Source organism: Canis lupus, chromosome 9, assembly GCF_011100685.1.
Source record: "Canis lupus familiaris isolate Mischka breed German Shepherd chromosome 9, alternate assembly UU_Cfam_GSD_1.0, whole genome shotgun sequence".
Lineage (NCBI taxonomy): Eukaryota > Metazoa > Chordata > Mammalia > Carnivora > Canidae > Canis > Canis lupus.
The window spans coordinates 10,542,782-10,560,708 of NC_049230.1; the positions used below are offsets into that span (position 1 = coordinate 10,542,782).

At 39.7% G+C, this 17,927-nt stretch overlaps 1 long non-coding RNA gene across 1 annotated transcript in view; it reads right to left on the bottom strand.

Annotated features, from left to right (window-relative positions):
- Positions 1-386: 386 nt before the first annotated feature.
- LOC106559255 overlaps positions 387-17,927 on the bottom strand; it is a 123,198-nt gene continuing 105,657 nt past the window's right edge. The window contains exon 13 of the long non-coding RNA XR_005364259.1: positions 387-1,187. This is a non-coding gene — a long non-coding RNA (uncharacterized LOC106559255). The remainder of the gene's footprint in view (positions 1,188-17,927) is intronic.

The window sequence follows — 17,927 nt, forward strand, 5'->3', positions numbered from 1 at the left end:
CTAAATTCACACAAATAAGGAGTACAGGACTTAGAATTCAAACTTATCTGCTTAAAAGTCAAGATACTTATTCCCATCACAAACCTTGACTAATTGTGTTACTCAAAAGAAAACATTTCTTCTCTTTGAGGCTCAGTTTTTTTCATGTGTGAAATGAAAAGATCCCAAATGATCTTTAATTGCAATATAGTTCAACATTAAATAAATGATTATAAAAATTAAATTATCATTAAATAATTCTTATTAACATTCATTTTAGAGACAATATTAAAGGCAATATCCTCAGAGCAGAACCAGCTAGATCAAAGACGACAGCATTAACTTAATGCAATAGAAAAAAATATTTTCTACTGTTACAAATTACTGAAGTTTAAAGTTTTGACTCACCTACTCATGGGCTCAAAACTTCTTGAGCTAGCTGCTTCTTAAGCTTCTCTTGCCACCTCTGACTCAGGCTAAGAAAGCACCTTCCCTGCTTTGGCCAATCTCTGTTATCTCCTTTTATCAGAATCTTGGTTTGATGTCCAGCCCAGTCAGTCCCTTAGGACCCAGATATCTAGGACATTCTGACGCCAATATTATGCTATGTTCATAAACCTTCTTCCCTTCAGCCAAACCACATGGTCACCAAATATTTGAGGAGAAACTCCTATTGGATAGAAGCATTAGAGAAAAACCTGAGGGCATCTTAGCACTTCATCATTGGCTCGCTCTGGAGATTCACACCCCTTTTGCCAACACAGCCTGGGGACAGCTGTGTAACTGGTAGAGAGTCTGTGGTTCATTTTGAGCCACAGGTTGACTTACAGGTTCAAGTGTATGGATTGCCCAGAATCCCAGATTCATGGAGACTAACAGACTGTGCTTTTTAACACCCTCATACCTCTGAAAAATCTCATAATGTCCTCTACCATTTCAGAATCCTAGGAAGTTCCTATCTATATTTTGGTGCTTGGTTTAATCATCCACCATTTCTGGAAGGATTGTCTCTGTATCATGGCTGCTAATTATGGGCCAACTATTTGTTCCTAAGGTTTTTTGTTTTTGTTTTTTTATTTTAACACTTACCATATTGTTACGTACTCACAGTTTTACAGGTTTATCTTTGCTCATAGAGTAGAAGAATCTCCATGACAAGACCCATGGCTTCATCTTTCTCTAAATCTTTCGGAGAACCTATCAGAGGGCTTAGGACATAAAAAGCCCAAATAAGATATTTTTGGAGTAATTAATGCATCAAATACTAGTTAAGCACAGATCCCTCTACTCAGAAAAACCTTGAAAGAGAAAAAGACAATTCACTCCTAATTTCCAAGCAATGTTGTATTATCCATCCAACATATATTTATTGAACACCTACCAAATGCCCCATGCTCTTTTAGGCTCTGTGAATATGCCAAAAAATAGATGCACTCCCCGCTCTGTGAAGTATTACATTTTAGTGGGGAAAGATAAGTGATACAAGGAAAGTCAAGTATAGTAGAAGAGGAATCCTATGAAAAAAGAAGAAAATGCTGGGTTTATGGGGAAATTCTATAAAAAGCAAATATTTTATAAAATGCTTTATAAAGAGCAAAGATGAGGATGAAGGAGAACAAATGAAGTAGCAACAACAAATAGCAAGTGCCATTCGATTTGGCTGATGGATTTATATTTAACAACATAATCATACATAAATTTTCTGGAGTTCAAGGAAGGTGATTTGTCAGATTTGTCCATATCGTGTCTTTCTCATTGTAGCTCCTGGATATAACATAATCCACTTCACTCTTAACCTATCAGTGTAGCAGCCAGGATTGGAGAGAGAACTCTTGTCCCATGAATGAGATTGATGGGCCGATGGATCACCTTGCATTCTAGAAAACCACATGTTCTTATAGTTTGTTTGGTTGTGTAGGGATCTTTGTCTTCTAAAGCTCTAACCTCAAATCAGAAATCATCTCCTTTTCCTGAGAGTGACATTCATGTAGCAATAGCAAACTGTCAGGAAATTTTCTGGCAAGATTATTTCCAAATGGTTGATGTTTTAATTGTTCTGAATAGCCTATTATTTGATTGACAACAGTTGATTATACTTCTTCACACCTGTATAGCAGCACACATATATGTCAGAGGGGCATAGAGTTGTATAATTTGTCCATAAAGTGGTACAGACAGATATTATAACATTCAGGAAGGACAAGGTATTGAGAGAATGAAAAACTCTAGTAGATGTAGTGAAATATTTAAAAGCCAGTACTATCTTACTAATTTCTTCTTATGGAGAGCAGAGCAAAAAATCTCAAGGAAGCTACAGAAAAGACTGCTAACTTGCAAGAAAACTCAAATTTCATCTCTTGGGTGTTCATGGATCTTTTCACAACATAGAATTATCACTGGTCATGTTTCTCCAACTCTATTCTGAAGACAGTTTTTTCCCCCTCAAACTAACCAAGATATTCTGCTATAACACTCAAATTGTTCTTTTCCCAATTTGCAGGGGAAAAAATACAACAACAAAACTAAGTTTGTTAGTGGAAACATCTCAATTTTAGCTTGCTTTCTTTTTTCCTTGAAATACAATCTGCATCCAGTTTTCTGGGTTTTGTTTAAGTCTTTCGAAGTAGATTTTTGCTTACAAATTGTAAGGGCTTATCAATAATAGGCAATTATTTTTCTTCTCTATGTTAGCAGTAACCAATTAAAAGGAATATTTTTTGGGGAAAAGGGTCTCATTCACACAGCCACAATACTATAATATATCTAAAATTTTTCTTAACATTTAATGTACGTGATGAGTATACCACAGATTCTAAGAACATGGGCTTTTGGAGATAGATTCTGGTTCTGACTTTGGGCATACGGTGATCAGGGACACATTACCCACCCTCCATGTTTCTCAATGTCACCACTGTTAAATGGGGATAATGATAAACTTTCTCTTATAGTCTTAGGAGTTAAAAATACTAATACATGGCAAGTCCTTAGAGCAATGCCTTGCACACAATTAATTTATAATAAACATTATTTTTACATGGTAAGGGGAGTGGCACAATTCTATTGAAAAACATAAAAGAAGAGGGGTGCCTGGGTGGCTCAGTCAGTTAAGCATCTGACTCTTGATTTTAGTTCAGGTCATGATCTCAGGGACTTGAGATTGAGCCCGGCTTCCACTCTATGCTCAGTAAGGAGTCTGCTTGTCCCTCCCTCTCCTTCTCTTTCTGCCCCTCCCCCTTGTGTGCTCTCCCTCTCTCTCAAAAATAAATTAAATCTTTTTTTTAACAAGAAAAATATAAAAGAAAAATGGAATAAACAGGAATATACATTATGCTCCAGGATGGGAAGAATGCTTATTATAACAATGTCAATTCTCAAATTATTCTATAAGTAGCATGTACTTCTGATCCGAATTCACCTAACTGCAATTCTTGTTGGAAATTGACAACATGGCTAAAAATACAACTGGGAGGATGAATACACTTTTGAGAATGTCTAAGAAAAAAAACCTGGTTGATGAGAGTAATGCAAGTTAGTCGCATTATCAAGTGTTAAAATGTTACAGAGTCACAATTATTAAGTCAATGGTGAAAAAGCCAGAATAAACCAACAGATAAATTTAAGACACTAGGTTTCCCAGAGGCAGACACTAAAATGAGAAAAAGCAAAATATTTGATAAAGGTCACAGCTCAAACTAATGAAAAAGGAATGTACTATTCAATAAAAAAATTGGAATAATTGGCCAGCTATTTGGAAAACCAATCAATTTAGAGCCTGTCTTCATAACTTACAGCTAAAAACACTGAGGGACATTTTTTAAATTAAACCATAATGAAGTTATAAGACAATGCATTTGATTACCAGACACACAATGAGCATTTAACTAAAGAAAGAATTGTGCTTGAATTATCATTGTCATAGGTAGTATTCATTGAAGATTTACTATTTGTTAAGTATAAATGTATAAAGCGTTTTACTTTCCTTTCTCAGAGCAACAACATAAGGTAAGTAAGGTTACGCACCCAGGAAGTGGCAGTCAGAGTCTGAGTCTGAGCAATCTGATTCTAGAATCTGTGCTCCTAGATTTTTACCACCTAAAATATATCTAACAGAAGTAAAATTGGAAAGGAAAAGATAAAATTAAGAGAAAGAGAAAGAAAAGAAACAAATGGGCCAAGATATAAATGAAAACTTCGTAGTAGAATAAAAGCAAATGGATAATACCTTTCTTTCTTTTTCTTTTAAACATAAAATCCACCCAGCTATCTTTCTTTGCCTTTACAAATGATCATATTTAGAACTAGTGAGATCTCGGGGAGGCATCAATTAAGCATTGCCAAACTGTTTTCCAGAGATGACACACCAATTCACACTTCCCACAAGTGGCAAAAGAATAGAAAGTCTTAAAAGTATTTATAGCCTTTGACCTAGAAATTCCACTTCTAGGAATCTATTCTAAGGGCAACTTTGGAAATGCAGAGAAAGTTTTAATCATAGAGACATCTGTTTAAAGCTTTTTTATTAGAGTAAGGAGATTTGGAGAATAATCTAAATGTAAGAAGAGAGTGGTCGCGTAAATGAAGGTATATCTAGGAGATATTATACTGTTGTGATACTACAGCAGAGGGATCAGCAAACTTTTGCTGTGAGCTGAGTCCAGCCTGCTGCCTGTTTATTTTTTCCTCCCTTTGTCAATAAGGTTTTATTGGAACATAGCCATGTTTTCATTTATATATTGTGTATGGTTTCTTTCATGGTACAAGAACAGAGGTGAACAACTGCTACAGAGACTCTATGGCCTACAATGCCTAAAATATTTATTATGTAGCCACTTACAGACAAAAGACCACCCTTGCCTATAATAGCCAGCCAATTAAGTTACATTTATACAGAATTTTTTTTAACAACAAGGTTAAATGTGAAACTGGCAGTCTTTAATGAAAAAGAAATTATATTTATTCTGATCTATTGGCACAATATTTAATCACCAATAACAATACTAATTATAATAAAATTCTGGCCTTGATATGTCACAATAATCAGTTTTAAAATGGACTGGATCTGTACTATGATTTTAGACTCATTTAAACAGAAATATCTTTTTTTTTTTTTGTGGTAAATTCTTTCCGAGTACTAGTAATTCTTACAAAGTGCATCATATCTTTTTGCCTCTATACAACTCGTGCTGCACAAACATTAATCTGCGATAATTTATGAAACTTCGGTCCCCAAAGGCAAGCAAGGCCACTGCCAATGATGATGTCATCTGTCATCTATCTTCCCCTTAAGGGCCAACTCCTCTCCTCCCCCCCAGCTGACTTCGTGATCCAATGACCATACTTTTTCACAGTACATCAAAATCTGGAATTAGCTGACTGACCTATTGGGTAACCCTCGCCTGGAAAATTAGGTCAGTATACTATTATATCTGTTTTTAGGATCTTAAGAAATTGCAAAGATGAGTGTAGACCTTCCCTAACTTCTCCGTCTTTGAAAGCAAGCAGTGCCTTCCAGTTAATAAATCACCAGGAAGGGGATGACAGCACAGAAATCTGTGTTCACGTCTCTCAGTTGTTTTTGTCTGGTTCAGAAATCATTAGCACCTGATAGTGGTTTCAATGCTCTCCCAACGGGGAAGGGCATTTCCCAGGCCAGGTTTCTGTCAGACAAGAGACAATCTATGGAGACAATACCTCGGAAGGAAAGAGTCTTGCAAACTTTCAAAGACTGTACCTCAGGGCCTTATGGACAGAGTCACTCATGAGAGTTTCATAGTGGAAATCATACAATAATAGAACTTCCAACAAGGATAAGTAATTACTGTGTATATGTGTGTGTGTGTGTTTTAATTTAGAAAAGATAGGATCATCTAAAGAGTAAATTGGTCAAGTTCTAGAGTTTCTATTAAAGAATTGCCTGTTTCAAGAGGTATGTATATTATTTACAATAGTTTCCATTAGCTGAACTAAGGAATGGAAAATCAAACTTGGCTGTTAATTCGAATACTACTTCTGATATAAAATGCACTCATCATCTTTGGGAAAGATGTTATATTATTTACTTAGGCAATTGGTATGTCTCAGACATGGTTCTTTTTCCAAATACATATGGACATATACAAATAAACAATATTGAATGTTTAGTTGTTTTTATGGTGTGCTTGCTCATTTTTTAAATAAGCCCCTAATCTATTCTTTCTATCTTTAAATATTTTGCAGACTCAATATGTTACAGATATTCTGATACATATGGTGGTACAGACAGTTAATAAATCACAATCCCAGTTCTTAAGAAACTCAAAGTCCAAAAAGAGTAGTGAGTAACTGAGAAAGAGAATGAGAGGGGCTACACTGTAAACAAACCTAGAAGAAGAGGTGATGGAAACTTCACGCAGGTGACAAGGTGGTTCTTGAGGATAAAGGAGGAATTCTTTGGGTAAACAAGGTTGCTTTCAGGTAGAAGAAAGCTATGTACAAAAGCATAGAAGCATGAATAGCTTTGGGCAGCTGGATCCCATGGGGAAAGTGAGAAAGAATCCAAGGAAAGTCTAGAGAGATAGAAACTAAGCTCCCTGGGAGCTCTGTATGCCAAGATGAGGAGACTGGAATTATCCTCCAGGTAGCAGAAAAAGGTTTTCTAACATTTTAGAAACATCAGTCAGGCAACAGTGTAGATGGTAGATTTAAAAGTTCAGAGGGAGAAGGAACACAGAGGCTAGTAGAACACTACTGCAATAACAGAGAAGAGAAATGATAAGGCCCATGGGTACACAAAGCAGAGGAACAGTACTGAGAAATGTTGAGAACACCGTAGAGTAGAAATAAAGGGACAGCCACATATGTAAGTTTAAATTTTTGAATACCCACATTTAAAATATAAGACAAACATATGAAATTAATTTTAATAATATCTAACCCAATACACCAAAAATATTATCGTGTGACATATAATCAATATAAAAATTTTCCTGAGACAGTTTATATTCTTTACTTTTTTTTGGTACTATTTTGAAACCCAGTATGTATTTTAAATTTATGGCCCATCTCAATTTTGGTAAACTGTATTTCAAGTGCTTAACTGCCATATGCATTTGTGGCTTCCATTTTGAAGAGTGCAGGTTTAGAAAATAAAATCTGCAAGGCTCATTCACCAATTGGGTAAATAATAGTAAAAGAACAATAGCTACTATTTAATGAGTTATTACAGAGAGGTAGGAAAAATAACTATATATTATTTCACCCACACTCAAACAATCCTGTGAAGTAGGATTCTTCTTCTTCTTCTTCTTCTTCTTCTTCTTCTTCTTCTTCTTCTTCTTCTTCTTCTTCTTCCTTTTTTATATATATAACAAACTTAGAGAGGTTAAGTAACTTGACCAAAATCACATAGTTTTGGTAAGTGACAAAATTTGAACCAAGGTCTATGGGACAATCTAGCCCAGACTCTTAACCACTAAACTATACTGCTTCCTAAAGCAAAGTGCAAGAGGAATTGAGGTTGATTGTAACATGCAAAAGCTAATGGGTAATCATACCACTCACTGTTATGGCAGTTTGTGGAAGGATCATAGGTATAGAAAGGAAGATAGCATGATTTCAGAGTTGTTGACTGAAAAATGCAATTTTTGCCTGTTATGTTTGCTCTCTATCATACTGAACTAAAAAGTGAAAGGCTTTTAAGCACAGATATTTTTGTCTGTTTTGTCCTAAACCAGTATCTGGCAGGCATTCAGTTGGCACTCAATAAATGTTAAATGGAAAAACGAACGTAATGGGCAAATGAATAGATGGTTGGATGGATGGATGGATGGATGGATGGATGGATGGATGGATGGATGGGTGGGGGATGAATGGTTGGATAGATGGATAGATGGATAGATGGATGGTTGGATGGGTAGTTGGATGGATGGTCGGATGGATTATCATCCTTAAGAAGATCCCATCAATAAAGAAATCTAGTGAAAATTTCAGATAGGAGATGAAGATTGAAGAGTGACCATATTTAGGAGACAGCCAAATATGTGACATTGACTGAGAACCCATATGAACAAAATGGAAAATAAGAATGAAACAAGGAGAAGGGTAATTTGAAAAGCATCAATATTTAAGTGAGTTTTGGAGGAAGAGGAGATAGAGAAGGAAACTAAGAAAAAAAAGTCAGACAAGTAGAAGAAATAAAAGAATTATACTGAGAAATTCAAGAGAGATAAGAATTTTGGAACGAGGGAATATAAACCAGCATCAAATGGGGAATCAATGCCAAATATGGAGAGATCGTAGTTCATTGTATTTGACAAGGTGGAGTTCATTGATTGCCTTCCTAAGAGTAGTTTTCTTAGCCTAGAGAGAATAAAAAATAAGTTGCTCCAGCTTGAAAAATAAAGGAAGGCCAGCAATGGAGAGAATGAATGAAGAGGCTTGGCTAGGCCTTGTTTACAACAATGACTTTCTGGGAGCAAAGAAAACCTTCCAAGACAAGTTAAATAAGTTAAATAAATTATGGTAGAATCTTGTCAATAGGCAAGTACAACTCTTAAAAGCCACTCCTCGGGATGTATTTTTCTCAGTTTTTTTTTCTTCTTTCAAGAAGAAAATAATTTATTCAGGAAATTTCTAAGTTGCAGAGTGCTTCAGGCAAACGGGCTGAGAGAGGCGGGAAGGGGTGAAGGTGAAAAGCAGGTCAGCATTTGCTCATGCTCGAATTCCCATATGTATCCATCAGCCTGACTTGTGGCTGTGCTTGCCCCTCCACCCAGCCTCTCCCGAGATGCCCACATGCCTGCGGGTCTGGCTGCTACCCCCATGCAGACCCCCCATGTGATGTGCCCTTGGCTTCAGCCCTTTCAGTTCTCTAGCACTTTCTTGCTCATCTAATCCCCGTGTCCTTTGTAAAATCACAGGTAAACCTGACTCCCCTCCAAAGCCAGTCTGGGGCCATAGAAAGCTTTGTGGCCTCTACCACTCCCATTTCTGCTCCACCCTCCATGTCATGGTGGTGCTGGGCCTTTAGGAACACAGAGCCCAGTTCCCCTCTACTCTCAGATCATAGAATCAAGGATCTCTCCATCTCTTCTATCCCTAGATTTACCTCAAAAGGTGCCAAACGCAACCCCGATCATTTCCAACTCCCCTTTCTACCTTGTGAATCCTAGTCATGGTGACCTGTGTACCCACAGTTGTGGCACAAATCTTCCCAGATCCCTGCAAACCATTAAGCACAAAGCTTTTCTTTCTAGCATCTTTAGTGCCTCTACCATGGGTCATGAAAGTCTGTTTTTAAAATTCGGTCTTCATTTCCTCAGTAAAAAACCCAGGTGAGGAAGACTCACCCTGGTTTATTTTTTTTATTTTTATTTTTTTGTATTTTGCATTTTGTAGTTTATTTTTTTTAATTTATTTTTTATTGGTGTTCAATTTACTAACATACAGAATAACCCCCAGTGCCCAGTGCCGTCACCCATTCACTCCCACCCCCCGCCCTCCTCCCCTTCCACCACCCCTAGTTCGTTTCCCAGAGTTAGCAGTCTTTACGTTCTGTCTCCCTTTCTGATATTTCCCACACATTTCTTCCCCCTTCCCTTATATTTCCTTTCACTATTATTTATATTCCCCAAATGAATGAGAACATATAATGTTTGTCCTTCTCCGACTGGCTTACTTCACTCAGCATAATACCCTCCAGTTCCATCCACGTTGAAGCAAATGGTGGGTATTTGTCATTTCTAATAGCTGAGTAATATTCCATTGTATACATAAACCACATCTTCTTTATCCATTCATCTTTCGTTGGACACTGAGGCTCCTTCCACAGCTTGGCTATCGTGGCCATTGCTGCTATAAACATCGGGGTGCAGGTGTCCCGGCGTTTCATTGCATTTGTATCTTTGGGGTAAATCCCCAACAGTGCAATTGCTGGGTCGTAGGGCAGGTCTATTTTTAACTGTTTGAGGAACCTCCACACAGTTTTCCAGAGTGGCTGCACCAGTTCACATTCCCACCAACAGTGTATGAGGGTTGCCTTTTCTCCGCATCCTCTCCAACATTTGTTGTTTCCTGCCTTGTTAATTTTCCCCATTCTCACTGGTGTGAGGTGGTATCTCATTGTGGTTTTGATTTGTATTTCCCTGATGGCAAGTGATGCAGAGCATTTTCTCATGTGCATGTTGGCCATGTCTATGTCTTCCTCTGTGAGATTTCTGTTCATGTCTTTTGCCCATTTCATGATTGGATTGTTTGTTTCTTTGGTGTTGAGTTTAAGAAGTTCTTTATAGATCTTGGAAACTAGCCCTTTATCTGATATGTCATTTGCAAATATCTTCTCCCATTCTGTAGGTTGTCTTTGAGTTTTGTTGACTGTATCCTTTGCTGTGCAAAAGCTTCTTATCTTGATGAAGTCCCAATAGTTCATTTTTGCTTTTGTTTCTTTTGCCTTCGTGGATGTATCTTGCAAGAAGTTACTATGGCCGAGTTCAAAAAGGGTGTTGCCTGTGTTCTTCTCTAGGATTTTGATGGAATCTTGTCTCACATTTAGATCTTTCATCCATTTTGAGTTTATCTTGGTGTATGGTGAAAGAGAGTGGTCTAGTTTCATTCTTCTGCATGTGGATGTCCAATTTTCCCAGCACCATTTATTGAAGAGACTGTCTTTCTTCCAATGGATAGTCTTTCCTCCTTTATCGAATATTAGTTGCCCATAAAGTTCAGGGTCCACTTCTGGATTCTCTATTCTGTTCCACTGATCTATGTGTCTGTTTTTGTGCCAGTACCACACTGTCTTGATGACCACAGCTTTGTAGTACAACCTGAAATCTGGCATTGTGATGCCCCCAGATATGGTTTTCTTTTTTAAAATTCCCCTGGCTATTCGGGGTCTTTTCTGATTCCACACAAATCTTAAAATAATTTGTTCTAACTCTCTGAAGAAAGTCCATGGTATTTTGATAGGGATTGCATTAAACGTGTATATTGCCCTGGGTAACATTGACATTTTCACAATATTAATTCTGCCAATCCATGAGCATGGAATATTTTTCCATCTCTTTGTGTCTTCCTCAATTTCTTTCAGAAGTGTTCTATAGTTTTGAGGGTATAGATCCTTTACATCTTTGGTGAGGTTTATTCCTAGGTATCTTATGCTTTTGGGTGCAATTGTAAATGGGATTGACTCCTTAATTTCTCTTTCTTCAGTCTCATTGTTAGTGTATAGAAATGCCACTGACTTCTGGGCATTGATTTTGTATCCTGCCACGCTACCGAATTGCTGTATGAGTTCTAGCAATCTTGGGGTGGAGACTTTTGGGTTTTCTATGTAGAGTATCATGTCATCGGCGAAGAGGGAGAGTTTGACTTCTTCTTTGCCAATTTGAATGCCTTTAATGTCTTTTTGTTGTCTGATTGCTGAGGCTAGGACTTCCAGTACTATGTTGAACAGCAGTGGTGAGAGTGGACATCCCTGTCTTGTTCCTGATCTTAGGGGAAAGGCTCCCAGTGCTTCCCCATTGAGAATGATATTTGCTGTGGGCTTTTCATAGATGGCTTTTAAGATGTCGAGGAATGTTCCCTCTATCCCTACACTGAAGAGTTTTGATCAGGAATGGATGCTGTATTTTGTCAAATGCTTTCTCTGCATCCAATGAGAGGATCATATGGTTCTTGGTTTTTCTCTTGCTGATATGATGAATCACATTGATTGTTTTACGGGTGTTGAACCAGCCTTGTGTCCCAGGGATAAATCCTACTTGGTCATGGTGAATAATTTTTTTAATGTACTGTTGGATCCTATTGGCCAGTATCTTGTTGAGAATTTTTGCATCCATGTTCATCAGGGATATTGGTCTGTAATTCTCCTTTTTGGTGGGGTCTTTGTCTGGTTTTGGAATTAAGGTGATGCTGGCCTCATAGAACGAATTTGGAAGTACTCCATCTCTTTCTATCTTTCCAAACAGCTTTAGGAGAATAGGTATGGTTTCTTCTTTAAACGTTTGATAAAATTCCCCTGGGAAGCCATCTGGCCCTGGACTCTTGTGTCTTGGGAGGTTTTTGATGACTGCTTCAATTTCCTCCCTGGTTATTGGCCTGTTCAGGTTTTCTATTTCTTCCTGTTCCAGTTTTGGTAGTTTGTGGCTTTCCAGGAATGCGTCCATTTCTTCCAGATTGCCTAATTTATTGGCGTATAGCTGTTCATAATATGTTTTTAAAATCGTTTGTATTTCCTTGGTGTTGGTAGTGATCTCTCCTTTCTCATTCATGATTTTATTAATTTGAGTCTTCTCTCTCTTCTTTTTACTAAGGCTGGCTAATGGTTTATCTATCTTGTTAATTCTTTCAAAGAACCAACTCCTGGTTTTGTTGATCTGTTCCACAGTTCTTCTGGTCTCGATTTCGTTGAGTTCTGCTCGAATCTTTATTAACTCCCTTCTTCTCTTGGGTGTAGGATCTATTTGCTGTTTTTTCTCTAGCTCCTTTATGTGTAAGGTTAGCTTTTGTATTTGAGTTCTTTCCAGTTTTTGAATGGATGCTTGTATTGCGATGTATTTCCCCCTTAGGACTGCTTTTGCTGCATCCCAAAGATTTTGAACGGTTGTATCTTCATTCTCATTAGTTTCCATGAATCTTTTTAATTCTTCCTTAATTTCCTGGTTGACCCTTTTATCTTTTAGCAGGATGGTCCTTAACCTCCACGTGTTTGAGGTCCTTCCAAACTTCTTGTTGTGATTTAGTTCTAATTTCAAGGCATTATGGTCTGAGAATATGCAGGGGACAATCCCAATCTTTTGGTATCGGTTCAGACCCGATTTGTGACCCAATATGTGGTCTATTCTGGAGAAAGTTCCATGTGCGCTTGAGAAGAATGTGTATTCAGTTGAGTTTGGATGTAAAGTTCTGTAGATATCTGTGAAATCCATCTGGTCCAGTGTATCATTTAAAGCTCTCGTTTCTTTGGAGATGTTGTGCTTAGAAGACCTATCGAGTATAGAAAGAGCTAGATTGAAGTCACCAAGTATAAGTGTATTATTATCTAAGTATTTCTTCACTTTGGTTAATAATTGATATATTTGGCAGCTCCCACATTCGGGGCATATATATTGAGGATTGTTAAGTCCTCTTGTTGAATAGATCCTTGAAGTATGATATAGTGTCCCTCTTCATCTCTCACTACAGTCTTTGGAGTAAATTTTAGTTTATCTGATATAAGGATGGCTACCCCTGCTTTCTTTTGAGGACCATTCGAATGGTAAATGGTTCTCCAACCTTTTATTTTCAGGCTGTAGGTGTCCTTCTGTCTAAAATGAGTCTCTTGTAGACAGCAAATAGATGGGTCCTGCTTTTTTATCCAGTCTGAAACCCTGCGCCTTTTGATGGGGTCATTAAGCCCGTTCACATTCAGAGTTACTATTGAGAGATATGAGTTTAGTGTCATCATGATATCTATTCAGTCCTTGTGGACTGTTCCACTGAACTTCTTCTTAAAGGGGAATTTTAAGAGTCCCCCTTAAAATTTCTTGCAGAGCTGGTTTGGAGGTCACATATTCTGTTAGTTGCTGCCTGTCTTGGAAGCTCTTTATCTCTCCTTCCATTTTGAATGAGAGCCTTGCTGGATAAAGTATTCTTGGTTGCATGTTCTTCTCATTTAGGACCCTGAATATATCCTGCCAGCCCTTTCTGGCCTGCCAGGTCTCTGTGGAGAGGTCTGCTGTTACCCTAATACTCCTCCCCATAAAAGTCAGGGATTTCTTGTCTCTTGCTGCTTTAAGGATCTTCTCTTTATCTTTGGAATTTGCAAGCTTCACTATTAAATGTCGAGGTGTTGAACGGTTTTTATTGATTTTAGGGGGGGGATCTCTCTATTTCCTGGATCTGAATGCCTGTTTCCCTCCCCAGATTAGGAAAGTTTTCAGCTAGAATTTGTTCAAATACATATTCTGGCCCTCTGTCCCTTTCGGCGCCCTCGGGAACCCCAATTAAGCGTAGGTTTTTCTTTCTCAGGCTGTCGTTTATTTCCCTTAATCTATCTTCATGGTCTTTTAATTGTTTGTCTCTTTTTTCCTCAGTTTCCCTCTTTGCCATCAACTTGTCTTCTATGTCACTCACTCGTTCTTCCACCTCGTTAACCCTCGTCGTTAGGACTTCTAGTTTGGATTGCATCTCATTCAATTGATTTTTAATTTTTGCCTGATTAGCTCTAAATTCTGCAGTCATGAAGTCTCTTGAGTCCTTTATACTTTTTTCTAGAGCCACCAGTAGCTGTATAATAGTGCTTCTGAATTGGCTTTCTGACATTGAATTGTAATCCAGATTTTGTAACTCTGTGGGAGAGAGGACTGTTTCTGATTCTTTCTTTTGAGGTGAGGTTTTCCTTCTAGTCATTTTGCTCAGTGCAGAGTGGCCAAAAGCAAGTTGTATTGGGAAAAAGAGAAAAAGAGAGGAGAGAAAGAAGGAAAGAAAAGAGAAAGAGAAAAAAAAGGGGAAGAAAAAAAGAACGAAAAAAAAAAAAGAAGAAAAAGAGAAAAAGAAAGGAGAAAAAAAGGGGGTGGGGGAAGGAAACAAATCAAAAAGCAAAACAAAACAAAAACAAAAAACAAAAACAAAAACAAAAACAAAAACAAAAACAAAAACAAAACAAAACTAAAAAAAGAACCACAGGGGAGTATCTTCTGATTCTGTGTTCTTTAAGTCCCTTGGCTTCTCCTGGAAGTTGTCCGTCTAGCTGGTGTTCTGGGGGAGGGGCCTGTTGTGCTGGTTTTCAGGTGTTAGCAGTTGGGGGAGCTGCTGTGCCCCTGCCTGGTGCAGGGCTCAGTGGGGGTTGTTCACCCCGTGAGGCCGCAGGAGGAACAGCCCCAGTGGCGGGGCAGCTCTGGAAACCTGGATTCAGCTCCGGCAGGAACTCCGTCTGCAGGGCCTGGAGGCTCCGGGCGGGGCCGCTGATCTGCTCAGCTGGGGCAGGAGCGTCCTCGCTGTCCTGGGCCCTCCCGGTCTCTGCCTGTCCCGGGGGAGGCCGGATCCTGGGCTGTGTCCCGGCGCCCTGTGCTCCGGAGCCTGCGCTGGTGGATTCGCGCTCCCGGGCCGCGCAGCCCCCTCCGCGGAGCCGCCCCCGAGCCCCCCCGAGCTGCTCCGGGTCCCGCGGTGCGCGCTGCAGCCCTTAGGGAGCTCGGCGCACTCTCCTGGGCGCGCAGTTGCTGTTACTGTCCCCGGGAGCCCGAGGGCATCCCCGCCCTCCTGGGTCCTGCTCCAACTCCCCGCGAGCCCCTTTCCCCCGGGAAGGTCGGTGCAGCTCCTGCGTCTCCGGGACGGGGCTCTCCAGTCCTGGGGACACTCGCCCCGGCCTCAGCCCGGCTCCCCGCGGCCCCTCCCCCTTGGAGGCCTTTGTTTCTTTACTTCTTTTTCCCCGTCTTCCTACCTTGATAGAAGCGCGAACTCTTCTCACTGTAGCATTCCAGCTGGTCTCTCTTTAATTCTCAGGCCGAATTCATAGATTTTCAGGATGATTGGAAGGTTTTCTAGGTAATTTGGTGGAGACAGGTGATTTGGAGACCCTGCTCTTCCGCTGTCTTGCTCCTCCTCACACCCTGGTTTATGTAGCATCCTTTGGCAGGTAGGGGTGGGAAAAGGCTCTAATAAGCAGGTGCAAGAGTAGGAGAGGGTGTCAAGGAGGATGTGTGTGCATCGGGAGAAACACAGGCTTTGCAAGTTGAAGATAGTTTCCAGGGCCACCTGGGTGGGTCAGGTCATGATCTCAGGGTCCTGGGATCAAGCCCCATGTCGGGCTCCCTGCTCAGTGGGGAGTCTACTTCTCCCTCTTCCTCTGCCTGCCATTCCCCCTGCTTGCACTCTCTCTCTGTCAAATAAATAAATAAAATCTTAAAAAAAAAAGATAATATTCAGCTATACCATTGAACACACTACAGCCACTAAGGATGACATTGTAAATTAATACAATGTCATTGAACGAGCTTCAAGGCGTACAATATTAAAAAGTCAACATTCACGTCATAAAACAGTGTGAACTCAGGATACATTTTATGCCTTTAAAGTACTTTTGTGAGTAGAAATGTGTTAGGAGTACATATAAGTTGATCACTAACATCTTTAGCTATTGATCTTATGGTCATAGCTTCTCTTTCCGTCTTTATTTTCTTTTCTATTTTACATAATGAGGATGTATCATTTTTGTAAAACCAACCAACCAACCAAAAAAACCTTAGTTTTCGTTTTCTCAAAGCTGTGGAGGGTAGGAGCGTGACAGGCAGTAGCCGGAGGGAGATGTGAGGTCAAAGGTGGGTTTTGTTTGGAATGGCAGAAATTTGCTCATGTTTATAACTGAGGGGAAGGAGCCTGTAGAGAAGGAAAGGCTGAAGATATGGGAAGAAGGGGGTCATTGTTGGGGCAAGGTCTTAGAGGAAAAGCAGAGGGAATAGAATCTAACAACAAATGGGGCAATTGGAAGGATCGCTACAACCCAGAACAGGAACAATTATTTTTCTGTTAAGAAAAAAGATGCATGGGGCACCTGGGTGGCTCAGTCAGTGAAACATCTGCCTTCAGCTCAGGTGGTGATCTCAGAGTTGTGGGATTGAGCCAGAATCAGGCTCCTTGCTCAAAGGGGAGTCTGCTTCTCCCTCTGCTTTCCCCTCCTCTCCCAGCTTGTGCTTGTTCTCTCCCTCTCTCTCTCTCTCATATATAAATAAAATCTTTAAAACAAGAGAAAAAGAAAAAAGTTGCATGTGTGTGTCTAAACATTTCTAGCAAAGCAGAAATGGGCACAGAGAGGATGAGGAGGCCACAGGAGTGTTCGCTTTCCAGGGAACAATCAGTGATGCCCCCACACCCTTGCTTATGCAGAACTATCTTCATTTCCCACTCCTCACCTACCATCCAGACCCATCTCCAGCCCACTTGTGTATGGGGCCTCTGAGCTGCCCCAAGCTTCCAGTGAGCAACTACCTTCCCCTCAATGATTAGATCCCAGAACCCACTGGGGAGCTTTTCAAAAAAACACGTTTTCAGGATCCCACACCTGGAATAGTCTACTTCTACAGTTCAGACCAGCACTTCCTCAACTTTGGTGTGTACACAAATGACCCCGGGAGCTTATTAAAAATGCAGATTCTGATTCAGTGGGTTCAGGGTAGGACTGGAATTGTTAACATTTCTAACAAGTTTCCAGGTAATGCAAAGGCTGAGACCACATCAAGAAGCAAGGGCCTAGCATGAGTGATGGAAAGCTGTATTTTGTTTTCCAAATGATTTAAATGCAACCATCTAGAGACAGTTAACTGATAGACATTTAGGAACTGCTACTCATTCCCCTGGATGTTAGAATCTGCTCTCCCATTTTATTACAGTTATTTGTCTTTGTATAGGCTTGGCTGTCGTGTTTTCCACTAAACTGCAAGTCATTAAAAAGAACAATGACATTTATTTTGTTATTACTTTTTAAAATATTTTCTTTATTTATTCATGACAGACACAGAGAGACATAGGCAGAGGGAGAAGCAGGCTCCCTGCAGGGAGCCCGATGCGGGACTCGATTCCAGGACCCTGGGATCACAACCTGAGCCAAAGGCACAGGGCCACCCAGGGGCCCCATGACATTTAATACTTTTGCAGAGGGGATGAGCACTGGGTATTATTCTGTATGTTGGCAAAGTGAACACCAATAAAAAATAAATTTATTATAAAAAAAATACTTTTGCATACCTCCATCTATCCAGGTGTCCCACAGAACTGACACGCACGGCGTGTTGCTGCTTTAAGACTTACTTATCATCAAGAAAGTGATTCCAAAATTGTTGCCATAATAAACACAGAGTGAAAGTAGAATGATTTTAATTTTTCAGATTTCATCTGAATGTTAACATACGCGGTTTCCGTCAGGTATGATGGGTTACCCATCAAAACCCACTGCTGGCCTTCACCGGTGACACTTCCCCCTCCGTGTCTCTGCTGTATTT